The 18,671-nt window shown below is 39.9% G+C and overlaps 1 long non-coding RNA gene across 2 annotated transcripts in view; it reads right to left on the reverse strand.

The window, feature by feature from the left end:
- Nucleotides 1–18,671, reverse strand: part of LOC102456034 (uncharacterized) — a 217,530-nt gene that overhangs the window by 150,126 nt on the left and 48,733 nt on the right. Inside the window, exons 2-4 of one of the 2 annotated variants that reach the window (XR_012903831.2) lie at nt 15,314–15,404; nt 9,993–10,088; nt 6,062–8,234 (exon numbers count right to left, since the gene is read on the reverse strand). This is a non-coding gene — a long non-coding RNA (uncharacterized LOC102456034). Of the gene's footprint in view, nt 1–6,061; nt 8,235–9,992; nt 10,089–15,313; nt 15,405–18,671 lie in introns of those variants that run through there. The other variant, XR_331882.5, reaches the window with a different exon arrangement.

Consider the following 18,671-nt stretch of genomic DNA (forward strand, 5'->3'; position numbering starts at 1 on the left):
CTGCTGAAACTGACCGCCAGTTCTGACTTACATAAAGATTCAACTTAAGAACCCCAAGCTTCCCCAAGTCAGCTGCTGCTGAAACTGATCAGCGGCTAATTCCAGGAAGCCTGGGGCAGAGCAACTCTGCCTCGGGCTTCCTGTAGTCAGCGCTGGTCAGTTTCAGCAGCGGCTGACTTGGGGACGCCTAGGGCAGAGCAGCTGGGGTGCTGCTGGGTTGCTCCAGTAGCACCGCTCCTCAGCGCTACTGGACCAACCCAGCAGCACCCCAGCTGCTCTGCCCCAGGCGTCCTGATTCAGCCACTGCTGAAACTGACCAGCAGCGGCTGAATCAGAACCTGGGGCAGAGCAGCTGGGGTGCTGCCGGGTTGGTCCAGTAGTGCCCAGAGCGGTGCTGCAGGACCAATCGGCAGCACCCCAGCTGCTCTGCCCCAGAGTCCAAAACAAAAGCCTGGTCTGCTCGGGGGCGGGGGGGGACACTAGCTGCGCCCTTCCGCCCCCCCAGCAGACCAGGGACACGGGAGCAGAGCCGCAGCGGCAGCGGGGTGCCGCGCCTCTGAGGCTTTGCTCTAGCAAAGTCTCAGAGGCACGGGACCCCGCCGCTGCTGCGGCTTCAGTCCCGGTGCCTGTGGTCTGCTGGGGACCGTCCCCAGCAGACCACAGGCACTGGGACTGAAGCCGCAGCCGCGGCGGGTTCTCGCGCTTCTGAGGCTTTGCTCTGGCAAAGCCTCAGAAGCGCGGGAATCCGCCCGGTGCCCCTGGTCTGCCTGAGACGGTCTCCAGCAGACCAGGGGCACCGGAGCAGCTTACGAATGGGGCTCTCTTGCCCCGGAGCTCGCAGGTAGCAATCCGCCACCTCGACCTCCGGGGTGAGAAAGCCCCGTTCATAAGTGCGGATCCGACATAAGTCGGATCCGCGTAAGTCGGGGACTGCCTGTACTGGATTTACTAACTGTATATTCTGATTGTTTGCAATACATTTTGAAATGCAGAAGTCATACTTTTTTAAAGCCTATACACCCATATTTTATCAAGTTACCCATTTCTGAATTAATGTAATTATACTAATGAAGTAATTTTCTATCCTATTATGGCAATAAACTTTCTTAATTCCATATCCAATGATTATGCAATCAAATGGGACTTAACTTTCATCTGGAGCTAGCATACCATACACAATTTTATGCAGTGTTATCCAATATTCTCCCTTCTTCATTTTATGAAAAGAAGAAGGGATGAAACATTTATTCTTTCTATTTTAGAGGCTAGGGTGAGACTAATCTGGAAACTCATTTACTATTCATCATATAGCCTAGGTAGGACAGAATAAAATTCAGGTCCTAGAGGTGAATGGTGCCTATAGCTACCAACTTATCTACTTCTTTCCTAATGCTGTATAACCTTTTCATGTTTCCAGTCACTTGTTCATAAAATTAGGCTTATGGGTCTTTAGCCTCTTGGGTCTTCCTTAAATACTTACTAATCTAACTGCCTTCCAGTTCTCTGCAGCTTCCCTTTTGTGCAGATAGTAGAAATCTCCATCAAAGACTTTTCACTAACTCTTGCTATAGTACCAAGGCAAAGATATTTTCCAAGGCTTAGTGCTTTTCCCATTTTCTAAACTTTCTAAATTCCTAATACATACTTATAATTTGAGTATAAAATAAATGTTAGCTAGACATAATCCAGAAACAAAACACCAGAGCCAAAATGTGATCTTTGCAATGTTCAAATGAATCCAAATCTAAACTTTGCCATGTGGGTCCAAGTATGCTTTCAAAATTCAAATCCTTTGTCAACTTCTGTAAAATAAAGTGCAAATATTCACCATCCACTTTGGTTCAATATTCCCAACTTCAAAATAAAGAACCAGATTCTTAGGTATGGCCTAAGTGCACAGCACACAACTAAAGTTTGTTAAAACTCTCTTTTGCACTTCCTCAAAGTGGGCATACTCCATGCAGGTAGTCCTCCCTGTGTTTTAACTAGCCTCGTTATGAGAGGTTTTTCAAATGAATAGTTTATTCCTCAGAAAATACAATTTTGGGTCAAGTGGAAAATATTTGCAAGTTTGATCACTTACCAAATACTTACGACTAGTTTCTACCTCCCCAACCCTGATTTAGCATTATTCACTAGGTCTAGACTGCACTCTTATCGGAAAAAGCTACGCAAATTGCACTATGCAATTTGCGTAGCTTTTTCTGATTGCTTTTTTGGAAGAGGTTTTTCTGCCATTTGGCCCCATCTAGACAGGGCCAAATGGCGGAGAAGCCTCCTCTTTCGGTGGAGCACTGACATTTTTCCGGGATACCTCCAGTATCTGGGAAAGACTCACCAGTCTAGACGTACCACAAGTGGCAAGAATTGCTGATGGCACTTAACAAGTGGTCAGAAGGTTATTAGTTAAGGCATTTACCTGAAATAGGAGAGACCTAGGTTCAATTCCCTTGTCTGAGTTAAAGAAGGGATTTAAACTTGAGTCTCTTGCATTTCAGAAGAGTGTCCCCAGCCAGGGGTAAGATGACATGCAAGATCATGCCTCTCGGTTTTTCCTGTTGAAGTTCTTTGCATAAAATACTTCAGTGGTCATTGGGCCAGGAAGGAATGACTCCAGGTGTATGGTCTAGTTCCAATGATTAATGGATATCAATTTTCATCTATAAATCATCTTTTTTCCCTGATGACATTTCTTAGCTGATTTCTTTACTTATTTTCTAATATAGCAGATTTATTTACCTAAGTATAACAAGAAAAAGTGTTATTTCTAATTGAAGAACTGAAGAAAGTTCCCCCTTACCTTGGCAGTAAGATTTCATAAATGTATTTCCTTCTAGTGCCTCTCTCCTATATGACTTTCCAGTTGTACTTCCATGAAGTGACTCCGCGTTCTGGATTACAATGAAGTCCTAGAATTTCAGACCCAATTCTCCTCTTACACTGATTTTAGAGCAGTGACAACTCCAGAGATTTTAGTGACATTCAGTCTGATATCAAGTAGTGTAAGTAAGGCCACGTCTTCACTTGCCATGCAAGAGATCAATCTTCTGGCGTTTGATTTAGTAAGTCCAGTTTTAAGAACCACTAAATCAAACACTGAAGGCAGCTCTAATCAGTGCCAGTACTCCTTGCAGTGGTAAGGAGTAAGGGAAGCTGATGGGACCTTTTGTTCTGATCAACCTCCCTCTGTGATGAAGACGCCAAGCTCAACTTAAGGTAATCAGACTCCAGCTATTTATCGGACTTGCATATGTGGTTGCATATCTTAACCCAACCTTCCAGGCCTAGTGTAGACCTGGCTTAACAGGGCAATCAGATTTTTAAGGCTTTTTATGTTTGAGAAATTTTGCAAAAGAAAACTTAAATGGCTCAGCTCTTAAGGCTGCAAAACAATCCTTCAAAGGGTAAATCATGTGTAAATTGATGTCTGCTTAAACCTGAAACAATTGTTTTGAGTCTCAAGTTGTGAATGACAGATGCTCATCACAACTTTGTTGATTCTAAAGCTTAACTACTATTCCATTGACAATAAAAGCACATAAAGAGACTAATCAGGAGTGAATAAAAATGTTGAGGATAAAAATACACTATAAAATTGTGTCTTCAAGTATACACTTTTTTCATGGAAAAAGTACACACTGATCAGAAAGCTTCCAGATCACGCAGTTAAGACTAGTTACCTTTAACTGAACACAATGGATATTGCTGGCATATATGAAGGTTGCCTATGGTTCTAAACCTAGGAAAAACCATAAGCAACTGCTTATACCAGCATTGATGCTGTTTTAATACTTGCTCCTTTTTCCTGCATAAATTATGGTCATACCAGACAAATCTCCTGATATAGAAAGCAAAATTCAGTTTGTTAAATGCCTGTTTTACATTCTTTACAGCAAAATCATGCATTGAGTTTTCTAAAAACATAACATAAAAGCTAAGCATTAGTGATGTTGACAAGTTTTGAACATAAAATGAAGCCAGTTGATTTTAACATTTTGCTACCTATTAGAATGTTCTGCAAAATGTAATTGATATTTCACAGTGTTTGGGTGAGTGCATGAGAGAGAGGGTTTAGGTAGATTAATAACATACAATATATTTCTGAAAAACATCAAAAAGAAACCTAGAAATTATACAAAGATCCAGGTGAGACTTTTATAGCCTTTTCCCAATATAATTTGCTTGCTTCTTTTGCTGCCAGTATGAAAGCATTTCTCCTGCTCCCCTATTCAGCAGACAGCTGTGCCTGAGGTTTATCATACAAGGATCTTCCCTCCCAGAAGACCAGTACCTCATGGCTTAAAGGAGTAGTCAATAGACACACAGTAGATCAAACCTGGACCACCAGACACTTCTGAATGGACTTTTTAATTTCACTCTCTGGAATCTGGGCCTTGAGTATATCTTGACCAAAAAATATGGACTTTGATAAAAAAATAATTGATATTCCCAGGATTATGGGGAAGAGCTATGTGTACACATTTTGGAAACCAGAGAAATAGGTGACCATATTGGCTATTTTTGAGTTAAAGATTTTAGAAGCACATTGTTCCACTGCAGTATTGTTCCTGTTCAGCTGTGAATGTGGTGTGCAATTACCATACCTCCTCACAGAAAGTGAGTGATTAAATAGATTGCATCTATGATACCAGAGAAGCCTCCAAAAATACCTCCTTCCTGATTGATTGACTTAATTGCAGGTGATTAGTGCAAGAATGTCCATTTAACATGTGAAAAAGCAGTTTATAGCTCAATCACTCTAAAACATATCTTAATTAGCAAGTGACTATTTTGGCAACAGCGTGACAGTAACTAGAGTATAAGATTCCTATGTGTGCTTATTTAAACTAAAATTTGTAATAAAATGTAACCCTCATTTGGCAGGCATTGTAGTCCATAGATTCCCTCAGACACCATGTTCCTGCATGTGTGAATTCAGGAGTGGGGAATCAAATGGACTAGAAACATCTGAGGACAACTGGAGGGGAGGGGAAGCTTCTGAATGGAGCTATGTGGTCAAGCAATTTGCTGGTCCAATGATGAACAAAGGCTGCTTAGACCTTCTTTGGCAGGGGACAGCCTACCAGAGACAGACTAATTTAGGTTTCAGTGCTGGTACTAAGGCCTGGTCTACACTATATGGCAATGTCCAACTAAGGAACACAACTCCATCTATGATAATACTGTAGCTGGAGTCGATGTACCTTAGATTGAGTTTTTATGGTGTTTGCATTGTGGGGGTCTCAATGTGAGAAACTGTCCTGTTAACTGCCCTGATGCTTCTTGATCCAATGGAGTAACTAGGTCAATGAGTGTGCAATCAGCATGGTCAATTTAGCAGGTCCCTACTAGATGCACTAAAATCGACCTCTGGTGGCAATTGAACCCCACAGCACGTATCTCCTGGTAAATTTAGATGAGGCCTGAGTTTGGGCACTGAGAAAGGAGCACAATGGCTCTGGGAGTCTAGAATTAATTCATAGCCACTCACTAATGTGAGTCTGATCTGGTTAAGATCAGGGAGTCCATCTCTGCAGAGGACAGCATCCAGAAGGGAAGAAGTCTGATCCCCTAGCAGGTACCAAGAGCCAGACAAGACATCTGTTGGATTCCAGACTAGGGAATCAGGAGAGGACCCTGTCTTCTCCAGACGGTGAAGAAACTATAAGAACTTTGTTGCTTAAGCTGGCCACAGTGCTGCAGCTCTCAACTCTTGTTGTATTCTCAGTGCACCATCTGCCTGGGGTGGTGTCAAGGAAAGAACTGGGTGTTGGAAACCATTATGATTTTGGGGAATTTGATGAATTGTTAATATCTAGTACTTATCACTAAACCCAACACATGCTAGAAACTATTCAAACTATTCCAGAAAGGATTGAGCCACTCCTCAAGGCAACATTTAAAATAAAATAAATAATAAAAAAGCTTGATATGGCACAAGATGCAGAGAGAATGGACTTAATTTTGAGTAACAAAATATTTAAGGCTTATTACTCCAAACCACTGAAATAACATTTGAGTTTTATTCCAAATACAAGTGTAACCGACCGTAGCAGCATACAGAATAGGAAGTTATGTAAAATATCATTTAAATTAGATTTTTATGATATCTGGGCAGGTGGAAAGTTACTGCCAGGAATTGAAAGGGGATGACTTAGACAATAGTCATTGTATACTAACCCATTATGTAACTTGAATATCAGGGTTACACATGGCTACACTTGCCATCTGACTGGAACCAGGAAATAATTATTTGCCTCTAAATAAACAGCTGCTGATTTGTTACACTGTTCATCCAACACACTTACATTTGTAATTTTTTTTTACTTCTCTGATTGCTTTGAATAGGCACAACTTTGTATCTCATCCAAGATTTGGTACCTCTGACAGTTACGCAGTGCTCCCAAAACTTTGCTGGGACATTGATTCTCTATTGACTTGGAGAGAGGAAAAGAACCCTGCCATGTACTACTAAATTAGCAAAACCAAATCTATCAGCACTTAGAAAATAGACTTCTGAGCTCAACCTAAGAACAGATCTGCACCAGTATTGCTTAAGCTGCAAGGTCAAAAGGGAATTATAGCCACAGAAGAATAGCTTTGAAAAGCTGGAGAAACTGGCAGAAGTATAAAAGTGTACACAAGTGGAATCAACTTTTTTCATAGTAGGAACTATATTGATTTTTGTTCTCATTAGTGATTTGAATTTCAGAGGATGGAAGTAAGATATCATTCTACAAGAAATTACTATTAAAATGGCATCTCAAGTTCTATGCACTTAATAAAATGTATAGAACTTAGCCTTAACATTATTCCTGGAACAATTTTCCATAATAACTCAGTGCCTTCATTTATACAGAAACCCATTTGCTATTGTGTTAAACTTCTGAAGCCAATCAGGAGCATTACTGCTTATTAATTTTAATGTTATTCCTTTCACTTTTGATGAATAATGTAACTGCTTCGTCTATTTTAACATACATGAAACAGAATCTGAAATTATGACAACAATAAAAAGTAAATTCTCTCTCTTTATGAAACAAATATTTTGAAATTTTCTTTTTCCTATTTTATATATCATTTCTTTTTACACACCACCAATTAAATGGCATTCTTGACTATACACAGAAACTATGTTTCTTTATCCCTTACATTTACACCACTTGGCCCTATTCATAAACTTAGTTCTAATAATTGTGGTTAATACCTGTGGGCTTCAATTCTAGCACTTTTAAAACAAAAAGCTGGAGGAACAGGCAAAGGTATAAAAGTCTGATCACTGATCAGTGAACAGTGAACATCAGCTAGCTTTGATGTTTCTGAATTAATTGTTTTCATTTTTCTGTCTGCCTCTGATCTAAGGTGTTTTTACAGAATAAAAAAATATTTCTGGGACTTCTGTGACATTAAAGGGCAGGCTGAGCAATGGGATGCTGTAACTACACTTATATACCAAGTACTGAGATAATAAATGATCTTATTCACACCTGGAGATATTTTCAATTTTGTTCAGAATACAATATTTTTAAGTATTGTCAAAGAGATTAGATTTGAACAATCCCCTCATGATCATTATTAGTACATGTCTCTCAGTATTATCAACTCAGTTTAAGGACAGGCTCTGCTCTGCTCTCATCTGCCACAGACACAAACACACTTTTTGCATACAGAACGTGTAAGTGATAGTTTTTAAAGGTCTGCATGTTTTACACATTTCAGGAAGTCCTGAATGTTATGCACAACATTTTTTATTGCTCTGAGAATTAGCAATCGGGAATCCTATCATTCCTATTTTCTGTCAAAATTGTGTACCTATCCATCCGTTATCCCAATTCAGCAGTGCCTTTTTGTTTCTTTAGGCATATGCTTCACCCAAATCTTTGAGTAAATTGATTAGAGATTGTACCCTAAAGTATTTTTCCAAGCAGACAATTATCCTTATATTTACTGTGAGGTAAGATGGACCCCACTGGAGACAGTACAGGGTACATAGCATAAGCGTTGTGTCAGATATAGTATAATCTTTACTCACTGCTGTAAGCTGTCCACTTTCACATGACCTTTTTTAATGCCATCAACTTACAATGAAAAAGGTTACATAAGTCTTATCTATGCTCCCTCACACAATTCCCAGTGGAGTAACAGTCCTTTATCAGCCACAGTAGGAATTAATAGATTGTTCATCACCGACCACTCCCTTTCCTCAGAGAAGACTGTTCAAATTGTGACTGGAACTGCAGAGAAGTGGGGAGAGAGGTAGGAAACAAGAGCCATTACATTGCTTCCCTGTAACAGGGTGGCAGTCACCTTATGCAAGCACTCCCATCCGGCCAAGCATGGGTTCCTGCACTGCCTGATGCAGAAAGCCTCTTTGGCAACTTAGTCCTTCAGCTGAGTCACACTCCTGCATGTCACACCCCACTTTCAGGGCACACCTTTAGTAGTGCCCCCTGTAGAGTTTCTCAGAGTCAGTCTCTCAGCCTGTTGCCCCACTCCGGATGAGAATGGTGCCTCTAGGTCTTATTCTCCTGGAGACAACTTTGCTCTTACCTCAGGGCTTTATCTCATGAGGATGCATCTTGAGTGCAGGGTTTTTTCCCCAGAAAAACAGACATTTTTTCCCAAAAAATTCACTTGCATCCACACTGCTATTGCATTCTTTTGAAAGAAAATCAAAAGAACACAGAAGTTTCATCTTACATTGGTAAACCTCATTCTACGAGGAAGAACGCATTTTCTGAAAGCTCTCTCAGAAAAAGGAGTGTGTGGATGAGGAAGGAGTTTTTTCAAAAGAAGAGGCCTCCAGGAAAAAGCACAAGGGCCACGGTGACCACTTCAACCATAGTAATCACAGCTTAAATGAGAGAACATCTACACTAAATGGATGCTATCTTTGAAAAAAGCAGATTGATTTTTCGATGCACTTTGGCAAGGTGGATGATCTATTTCAGAAGAAGTTTTTTATGGATGATCTCTTCTGAAAGAAGCTTGCGGCCTAGATGTATTCTGTCTCAAAAACTAGTTCACTTTATTCCACACTAGCTCACCATATGAAGTTTACCATATAGCTGCTGATCCTGTAGCCAGCTAGTCACTTTTTCAAGGCTTCAGAGGCATTGAGCTTCTGTTGAACATTCCAACTCCTTTTGTAAGCTTGCTTGGCCCCCGATTGGCTAGTTTCTTCTATCCCACTCTAACCTCCTAGAAGACTTCTCTATGGCCCTTTCTGGACTCAGAGGTTGATCTTCCCCATTACATTCCTACACTAATCATAGCAAGTTGGCCAAGCTTGTCAAGAGGGGACAGTAAGATACATTGCCTCTTTTTTTTTTTTTTTTGAGTAAATTATTCCCTCTCTTCACAGACCCAGGCATGTATACACTGCCATCAGAGAGAGTGATTTCAGTACATGTAGCCATACCCAAGCTAGTTTTAAATTAGTTAGCCAAAGCAGTGAACCACAAATGCAATGAAATCATAGCACAGGACATTCCCTTGAATACACCTCTCAGGATTCTGTAATCTGTGTGGCTTCACTACTATTGATACCGGAACTAGACAGATCAAAGATAGCTTGGTTATGCCTATGTTACGAAGTGGAATTTTCGCCCACAGCAGTCTAGAAATTCAATATTGTTGGTTCCCACAGCAACCATGCTGAAGCAACATTATATGTTTGGCATTAAAGGAAATGTATAATGACATTTAAAGAAATACAAAATATCACAGTATGCACAAGCAAGCTGTTTAATGTTGCATTCTTGAAGATTCTTGCATTTTCTACTCTACTGAAATAGCTGGAGGTGAGATGAGAAACAATTTAAATACATAAAAAAGACATTTTTACTATTTTAGAAAAAAAATAAAATAAAATTTCAGTCATAAAAGTTTCTTTAAAATGATAATACTACAAATATTCAGAAAGTAAAGTCTTTCAGTGTTACTATATAGTGTAAAATATAAATAAATCTTTCAACAAAACAATACCTTACCCCAGGTGTACAGTGTAGAGAAATGGGAGTGGCTGGGAAAATGCATTGCAGTTGAATGTCCTCATTAGTAATGTGGATGCTGTCCTTATCTACAATCTGAGAAAAAAATGGAAAGGGCAGTTCTAGTATGATCAGCCAACCCAGACTCTGAATCAGCATCATGTATTCAAAGCACAACCATAGGAAGAAATATAGGTAACTGACAATCAAATGCCCTGGGTATTTAATGATGTCTGTCTAGGGAGGATATCTGTTGCTTTTAAACATAGAGGTTTTTTTCTTAAGAATGCCTAAGAGAACTGATTGCTTCTCCTACACCCCTCTCCCAGTCAGCATGTAAATCAGAGGAGACAAATGGTAAAACAAAACAAGTTCCATTTACTATATCTTGGGTAGGTTTCATAGGAGGAATCAGTGTTTTCCGGGACTATGGAGAGAAAAGGATGTAGTTGAGTTTGACCTCACTGAAGATAGGGTCCAAAAGAAAATTTCCTCTTCGTTTTATTGGCAAGGATCTTTGGCCTTTTCTTCTTGAACTGTTGAGTATGGTCGTTTATTAGGACCAGGTAAGTGTACTATACCCATAAAGTCAGTTTCTTTTTGTTACGGCGACAAACACTTCCACCCACAGATTTCAAAGCTCTTTACAGAGTAGATCAGTATCACTATTCCCATTTTACACCTGCTTCTCTACCTCAGTTTCCCAAATGTTATGCAGGAAGGAATGAGCAGATCCAGGAAAAGAACTCATATCTTTTGAGTTCCACTCCAGTTCCCTATCAAGTAGGCCACACTGCCTCCATATAGTATATGGCTCTTGGTAGACCATGTAAATAATTCCATAAAATATAGCACACAATTGAAACTCATATTCTAGAGGGTAAAACTACTTGTGCGTCTAGACTGACAAGATTTTGCACAAAAGCTTTTGCGCAAAAACTTGCCAGCTGTCTACACTGGCCGCTTGAATTTGCGCAAGAGCACTGACTTTGTAATGTACAAAATCAGTGCTTCTTGTGCAAATACTTTGATGCTCCCACTCAGGGATAAGCCCTCTTGCGCAAGAATACTTGCGCAAGAGGGTCAGTGTAGATAGGCACCTTAATTTTTTGCACAAGAAAGCCCGATGGCTAAAATGGCCATCGGCGCTTCCTTGCGCAAAAGCACATCTATACTGGGCATGGATGCTTTTGCACAAAAGCACTTTTTGCACAAAAGCATCCGTGCCAATCTAGATGCTCTTTTGTGGCAATACTTTTAACAGAAAAACTTTTCCATTAAAAGTATTTCCGCAAAATCATGCCAGTCTAGATGCAGCCCTTCAGTCTTAACCTCATACGCCTCTAGACTCCGCCATGTTTTCCTTGCATGAAATGCTGTGACATACAGAAGTGTCTCGATTTTCCGACATTCAATTTTATCTGACGTGCCACCAGTGGCATTATGGCAAGGGGCTCCAGGGACACCACAATGGCCTTGCCTTCTCTTTTCCTTTTTTCAGGGCTGGGTGGGAGCTCTAGCTGGGAGGTTTGCAGTGCCCTCTTGTGGTTGAAGAATTTGCTGTTGGCAAAGTCGCTTTTTTCCTGTTTCTGGGGAAAGCAGCAAGCGCCTTGCCCTGCATCATGGCTCAGGCAATCCACACACAGCTCTGGAAAATCATCACCGGGGGCTGTGGAGTGGCACAGGGTGAGGTCTGCACTCCCGCTGTAAGGCAGAGCTCCGGATTTTACTCCCGTTTTGGGAGAAATACAAGGGCGGGTCAAGGCAGCAGATTCAGGTGGTTTAGAACTGGAGCCTGCAAGGTATTACAAAGGGCAAATTTATAAAATTAAAATAATTAACCGTATTAGCCGACATTTCTGCTGACCATCCTCCAGTCCTGTTTAGGTCGGATAATCGAGATTCTACTGTAATAGCTTTGTTATTGGGAATAACAGTTACCTAAGGCCTGTCCATGGAAATTCTGATCCTGCCCTAATATTAGGGATTACCAGTGGTGCCTGCTTCACACAGTAGCTGGTGCATGTTTCTCCTGGCTTCTTGCCAGAGTTCTCCATTCATGAGAGGATCCCACTGAGTTTCCTGCTTGAGCCTCCTGATCACCACATTTTAGCTCTGGAAAATGATTGCAGAGTTGGGTTTCCCTCCCCCCCCCCCTCCCCACACAACAGCCCCCTTCAATCTGTATGCCCATTCCTAAGAGTTACCAACCACCTCCTTCTCTAGATGGGCTTTATCTTTTTTTAAGCCTGGCTGCTACTCCAAGAGCCAAGTAGTAAAATTGGGCCCTCATGCCTACATTACCACTTTCATCACATATGTAGGGCACACACTGAAAACACATTGATCACTATGTAAGGGTTTAATTTTCTTTGTCCATTTTATAGTACTTCAGTTGGTGGAGTTTCATTAGTGCTGTGTAGATAGACATGTTAGAAATTTGCTGGCGAGTAAAGATGGCTTGGAATTAAAATAATCTCTTAGGTATGGATAATTTTGACATCTGACTTTCTGGCAGTATTCAAGTCTATAAGAAGCTAATATGTCATCTACATCATTTCGCCAAATATTGAGCTAATGATGGCACAAGTACATCAGACATTCACCACAGCCAGCATAAAAACATAATTCAAGGAAATATTCTAAATATATTAACACACTGGTCACTATCTGTCCCCCTCTAATATTATATAAATTCATTAAAAAAAAAATCTATATGCTTTTTTTTTAGTTTGACAGTGAACATTTCATACTAGCTGGCTATTTAACTAGTTTTTTTGAAGACATTGAAATACATTTTGTAACCTGCACTTTTCTGGAATCCTGTTGCAGAGAATCATTCATATTGCCAGTTAAGAAAGGACTAGGTCAGATTCTTAAATGGCTCATCGTTATCCAGTCATCTACACATGTGCAAGATGGATACAGAACATCAGATGAAAATTGTAATATTTAATTTCAGTTGTATAGTCATTTAAGCCTGCAAGACGAGTGCAATAGACTGGAGAATTATATCCCAGATATTTAGGATGACCTGGCTCTACTGAGTTCAAGGGAAACTTTGTTATTGACTCCAATAAGGCCAATAATTCCCCTCATTGTGAGCCAAGGAAGTGAAATGGTGAACAAATAGTAGGGTGTGTCCTATTTTATTACACAAGTGTTCATATTTAGACACAGAAGTAGAGAGTTTGGGAAATATTAAGGACCATACACACCCCAGAAAAAAGAGCAATAGTAATATTTATTTTATGTATCTTTTTTGTTTGCATGAATCTTCTCACAGTTGCATGGGAGCATCACAGGAGTTGTACTGAGATTGATTTTTAGCTTAAAGATGATGCACTTAGACATAAAACTTTGTATGAAAAATTTGCATTGAAAAGCAACAGACATATTAGATCAAGTCATGTAAGTAAGTACAAGGGCCTTCACATTTATATTGAGGCTCCTGTATACTAAGGCCACCTTAAGATTGAAGGGGGTTGGGTGTGAGCATAAGTTATATTTGCACCAACTTTAAAGTCCATTTATATATTGCTAGATTAACAAAAGCACCTTAGTACCTGAGATTAGCATAAAAGCACCTGAGGCCTTAGTTGGGGGCTTGATCTTTAACTATCATATATAAAACTAGCTCCAGTGATTTCAACAGGGCTACTTCAATGAGTAAGGCTAGTAAGATTGGAACCTTTATCAAAGCTGCAAAGAACTGTCAAAGATAAGTTAGCAGTAACAAAACATCCCACATAGCACAGATAACATTTCCATCAACTTTATCTTAGCCTTTTGTCAAGGATAAATACATAAAATAAAGCTTGTGTTCAGCAATACCTGAAGTTTTGCCTTTCACACCAGTGACACTATAGCCATTTCCCTCAGTTCAAATGCTTGAAAGAGTGTGGGCTGCCCAAAAGACATTTTGCAGGACTGGTTTAGAAAAAAGGGCCAGACCAAAAGAAAAAAAAAAAAAAAAGATATTTGTCTTTTCAAATCACTGTCTCCAGCAATGACACTCCCATGGGAACCTCATATTCCAACCCTATTTTCTCTTCTGACTGCGTTAGGGTTGCAAGGTGTCTGGTTTTGAACTGGACAGTCCAGTATTTGAGCTTTCTGTTCAGGAAACAAATTGAGAAAATATAAAATGAGAAAATAAAAATGTACATCTTATTTAGAAAATACTGGAATGTAGATTGTGATGTAATGTCAAGTGTGTCTGGTATTTTTGTTGAAACCATCTGGCAACCTTAGACTGTGTACCTGTCCTGTCACTACTAGTAAGAACAAGACTAAGAATAAACCAAAGCTGAATAGTGTTTTGGCAAAATGCCCCAAATCATAAAATTTGGGCCTTGAGTCCACTGAAACAAAATTGATTTTAAAAAAGAAATTGCTGCTATCCAGTACAGTCCCTTTCTCATCTCTTTCTTTGTATTACTTTGTTGCTGTCCCTTGCCCCTTTTTGCCAGAAGTTGGGAATGGTGATAGAGAACGGGTGTCTTGATCATTACCTCTTCAATTCATTCCCTCTGGGGCACCTGGCATTGATCATAATTAGAAGACAGAATACTGGGCTACATGGGCCTTTGGTCTGACCCAGTGTGGTGTTTGGATATACTGTCCTCTTTTTCATACATAAGAAACAATCAGCACTTCCAATGTACCTGAATATTTTCCCAGCTGCTATAACACTAACTTGGTCTATGTGCTGTATTTTTATGGAATTAATTACAGGTAGTCCCCGGGTTATGTACAAGATAGGGACTGTAGGTTTGTTCTTAAGTTGAATTTGTATGCAAGTCGGAACTGGTACATATTGTAGGGGAAACTCTAGCCAAACATTTCTCCAGAGCTCAGTTTTATTCTCCCACACCTCACTTCCCTCAGTCCTTTATTCTCAAGCTGAGGTCTCTGCTGAGAAAAGCACTCCGCGTCTCCCTGGTCTGCTGGGGGGAGTGGGCGCTAGCTTCGCGTCTCCCTGGTCTGCTGGGGGAAAGCAGCTAGTGCGGGGTTGCCTCACCCCGTTTGTAAGTAGGGATCCGATGTAAGATCCCAGGGACTGCCTGTACATGAAAGTTCTGAGGTCCATCAACAGCCATCATCTAGATGAAGGCAGCATGGTCTGCCTGTCAGGCAACAGGAATGGGACTCAAGAAACATACATTCTATTCCTGGATCTGCTCATTCTTTCCTGTATAACCTTTGGGGAACTGAGGTACAGAGAGGGAATCTAAGTCCTCTGTATTTCCTATAGAACTATTACTCTATGTAACCTCAATGAATCCGTGCTGAATCTTCTGAAAAATCTTATGCCTTACCTGAAAACTGTACTGGGCATCTATTGCTTCTTTCCACATGGAATCTCAAATAATTTCTCAACTCGCTGTCATCTCAGAGTCCAAATTACCACTGCCAATTACACATGAAAGAGAGGTGAGATCAAAGTTTCCTCATCGTATTCTACTATTACATTTGTTTCACCAACAGAAGAACTGCAAAGTCAGATTTCTCTGACTAAAAATTGTCTGGTTCATTTTGATTTAATCCCAGGACATTTTAACAAGAGGATCATCTCAGTAGTATTGCACTATTGTATAATCGATAATGAAAAGCATTTATGGGCTGCTTGTGAATGTCAAAGGAATTAGTAGCAGATGAAAAGGGCATTTTACAAAGGGTAATGTAATGATCCACTTCAACATTTCACAAGCATTTTCCTTAAAACAAGAAAATATTGGTGAATCACATCATTTCAAGGTGAGAGATCAAAGGAAAAAAACGAAGTGGTGGAATTACCGGATTATAATCAAAATAGTTTTTAATCAAACATATGGTGAAATCCTGGTTTCATTGAAAAAAAGAGTGAGGTGGTTATGACAACATTATGAGACTGGGATTCCACTATTAAAAGTCCATTATATGCTTGTTTAGATTCTACTTTAGATAACATCTCTACAAGGGAAAACTTTCAAATAAAAACAAAACAGATAAAACATTTTCCAAGTCAAAGCACATATAGCATACAATGTCCTAATTCAGAAAGACACTTTAGCACAGGCTTAACTTTAACCATTTAAGTCAATTCCTATTCAATAACCCACTTGTGAGGACTAGGTTATGACATTAAGTAAACAAAATTTAAGTATACTCTTAAAGCTGGCTTGAAGTCATTAGGATTTAAGTAGATCCTTACAGTTAGATTTGAAGTAAAACATTCACAGAGGCAATGGGATGTTTCCTCCCTGGCAATATGCATACTGGCTCCTCCCCAACCTCTAAAAGAAATCAGTAGGAAGAAACAGTTCCTGGCTGTAATCAATAACAAGAAACATTGGCCTGGACTGAAGTCCCTGTTAGGAGTCATGGAGAACATGCCACTGTGATTACCCAAATTAAGGTTTTAACACTAAAGAAGGAACATGTAATGGAATTTGAGCTTCTCTGATCTATAGCACTTTTTGTACAGTGATTTCTACCCTGGTGAGATTTTGATCTAAGGATTTTGACATTAAGTTTTGGCCCCTGCCATGTAGCCCACTGGTAGTAGGGGTTTTAGTAATAAATGTTCTGGTAGTCCAAACTGTTGGGGGAAAAGAGAGGATTTATACCAAATATATCCTGCCAAGTAAAAAAGTCTTCAGATGAATCTCTCTTTTGAGGATTTGGAAAGCATAGATACAAAGGTTGAATCATATTTAAAAGGGTAGAATGGAAGTAGTCCATTCTATTGTTGACATTTCAGCTGGTACTGTATTAGTGCATGTAATGCATATCTGTCACTGAGTTGCAATTAATTCTGAATCAGTAGCCATTCTGTCCTCTTCCACAAACAGCAAAGAACATCAATAATATAGTCAGAGAGCCACTTGGGGACCACTCCTATTATATGCCATGGTACAAGGCTGCTGTAATATTTTTTATGAGTTAATTTTTATTCCTGGTAAGTGGATTCATGTCAAAAAGTTTAAAATGGGCATAATTATTACACTGAAGATGGAGTTAACACAGTACCTGCTATAAAAATGACAGCTGTGTAAACATTCCTAGCTTTGCAAATGCTTTTAATCTTGTTTGTGATAATTTAGAGAAGAGAGAGGTTTTACGTAACATCATTTCAAAGGGAAGGCATATCTGTTCCTGCTACACAGATCTGTAAAACGTAATTGTGCATCTGAAACATTTTCAAAAAGAGTATAATATATCCCAACATATGTTTAATAAAAATGTAGCTACCAAATTCTATATTCTGCTAATTAAGTAAACTAGTTGAGATGAGAGGGCTAAATTCTGAGTTGAACTAGTTTAAATCCAAAGTACCTCTAGTGGCGTAACTGCAGTTCCCGGAGGCTCACAGCAGTGAAGGGAGATCAAAATTTAGCTTAGTTTCCATTATCACATGGTATGGTCTTGGCAGGCCACTATGACAAAGAGAGAGCAATCTAAGAATGGTTCAAGAGTGCCTACCATAACTTGAAAATGCTTCAACTTGGAAGTAGGAAGATAGTGAGGTTTTATAGCATCTCACTATTGTGACCTACTCCACTCCAGAAGAGAGAACCAAAAAGTGCAAGTACCCTTCAGATAATGAAATGAACCAATATTATGGCAAGGGGATGGTAATGAAAGCTGTTCCTTCTATTACAGTGAGAACAGCTTGATTGCTCACCATTGAGTTTCAGTGCCAAGACCTATTTTCCAAATGGGGGAAGCAATAAAAGCCAGACGTCCTACCTATGACACAAATCGCCTGATCACTTGTTGCTGAAGTCTTCCTCCTACTGGTGGCGAAGAACAAGAGAGAAAGGGGAAGGATGAATGTGGGAAATTCCCAGAGCCCCCAAGTACTGTTTCCTCAAAGAGGCATTATGATTTGTCTCACTTATTTTTGGGCTATTTTTGCTATCGTGGCTTATACTGTAAGATGAATAGCCAGACTGGCATTACTTGATGGCATGACTGGTAGTTTAGTGGCAGAACAGGACAAGAATTGGGGAGAACTGATGTTATTGCAGACTACCTTTGCATCCTGCCCTGAACCTCCTTACTTATGCATTGGGCTGTGGAAGTTCAGCATTTTTAACGGTGATGATGTGGTAGCTGAGAGGGGTGAATGGTGCTTATATAGAGTGCGGATTTGAAGGTCCAGCTGAAGGAAGAGCATTTGAACTCATGAAGGAAATAAGCTACCTACAGAGAGTTGATTAGTCAGTAAACTACTCTGATTAACAAGACAAGGTCAAGCAGAAAAGGGATATTTGTATGATAACTGGCATTCATCAAAACTACCCCTGGAGAGGACTGTAGATACAAATTCTTTCATTCTTTCATGAGTTTTAAAAAAGCACAAGTAAAGCACTGGAAAGGAGCATCATCTCCCTTTCCCTTGGATTCTGGGAGCTACCAGCATCCAGCAGATTTGTTGGGGGAGAAATAAGTCATCTTTGAGATTCCCTGATCTATTCCAAGGAAAGTGGAAGGGGAAAATGTGCTATTCATCAACTTTCTTATCTCTTGGCTAGTAGAGGAGGGATGAGATTCTGGGGGAGGGATAGTTCAGTGGTTTGAGCATTGGCCTGCTAAACCCAGGGTTGTGAGTTCAATCCTTACAGAGGCCATTTGGGGTAAATATTTGTCAGGGATAGTACTTGATCCTGCTGTGAAGGCAGGGGACTGGAC

Source organism: Pelodiscus sinensis, chromosome 4, assembly GCF_052426305.1.
Source record: "Pelodiscus sinensis isolate ZL-2025 chromosome 4, ASM5242630v1, whole genome shotgun sequence".
Taxonomy (NCBI): domain Eukaryota; kingdom Metazoa; phylum Chordata; order Testudines; family Trionychidae; genus Pelodiscus; species Pelodiscus sinensis.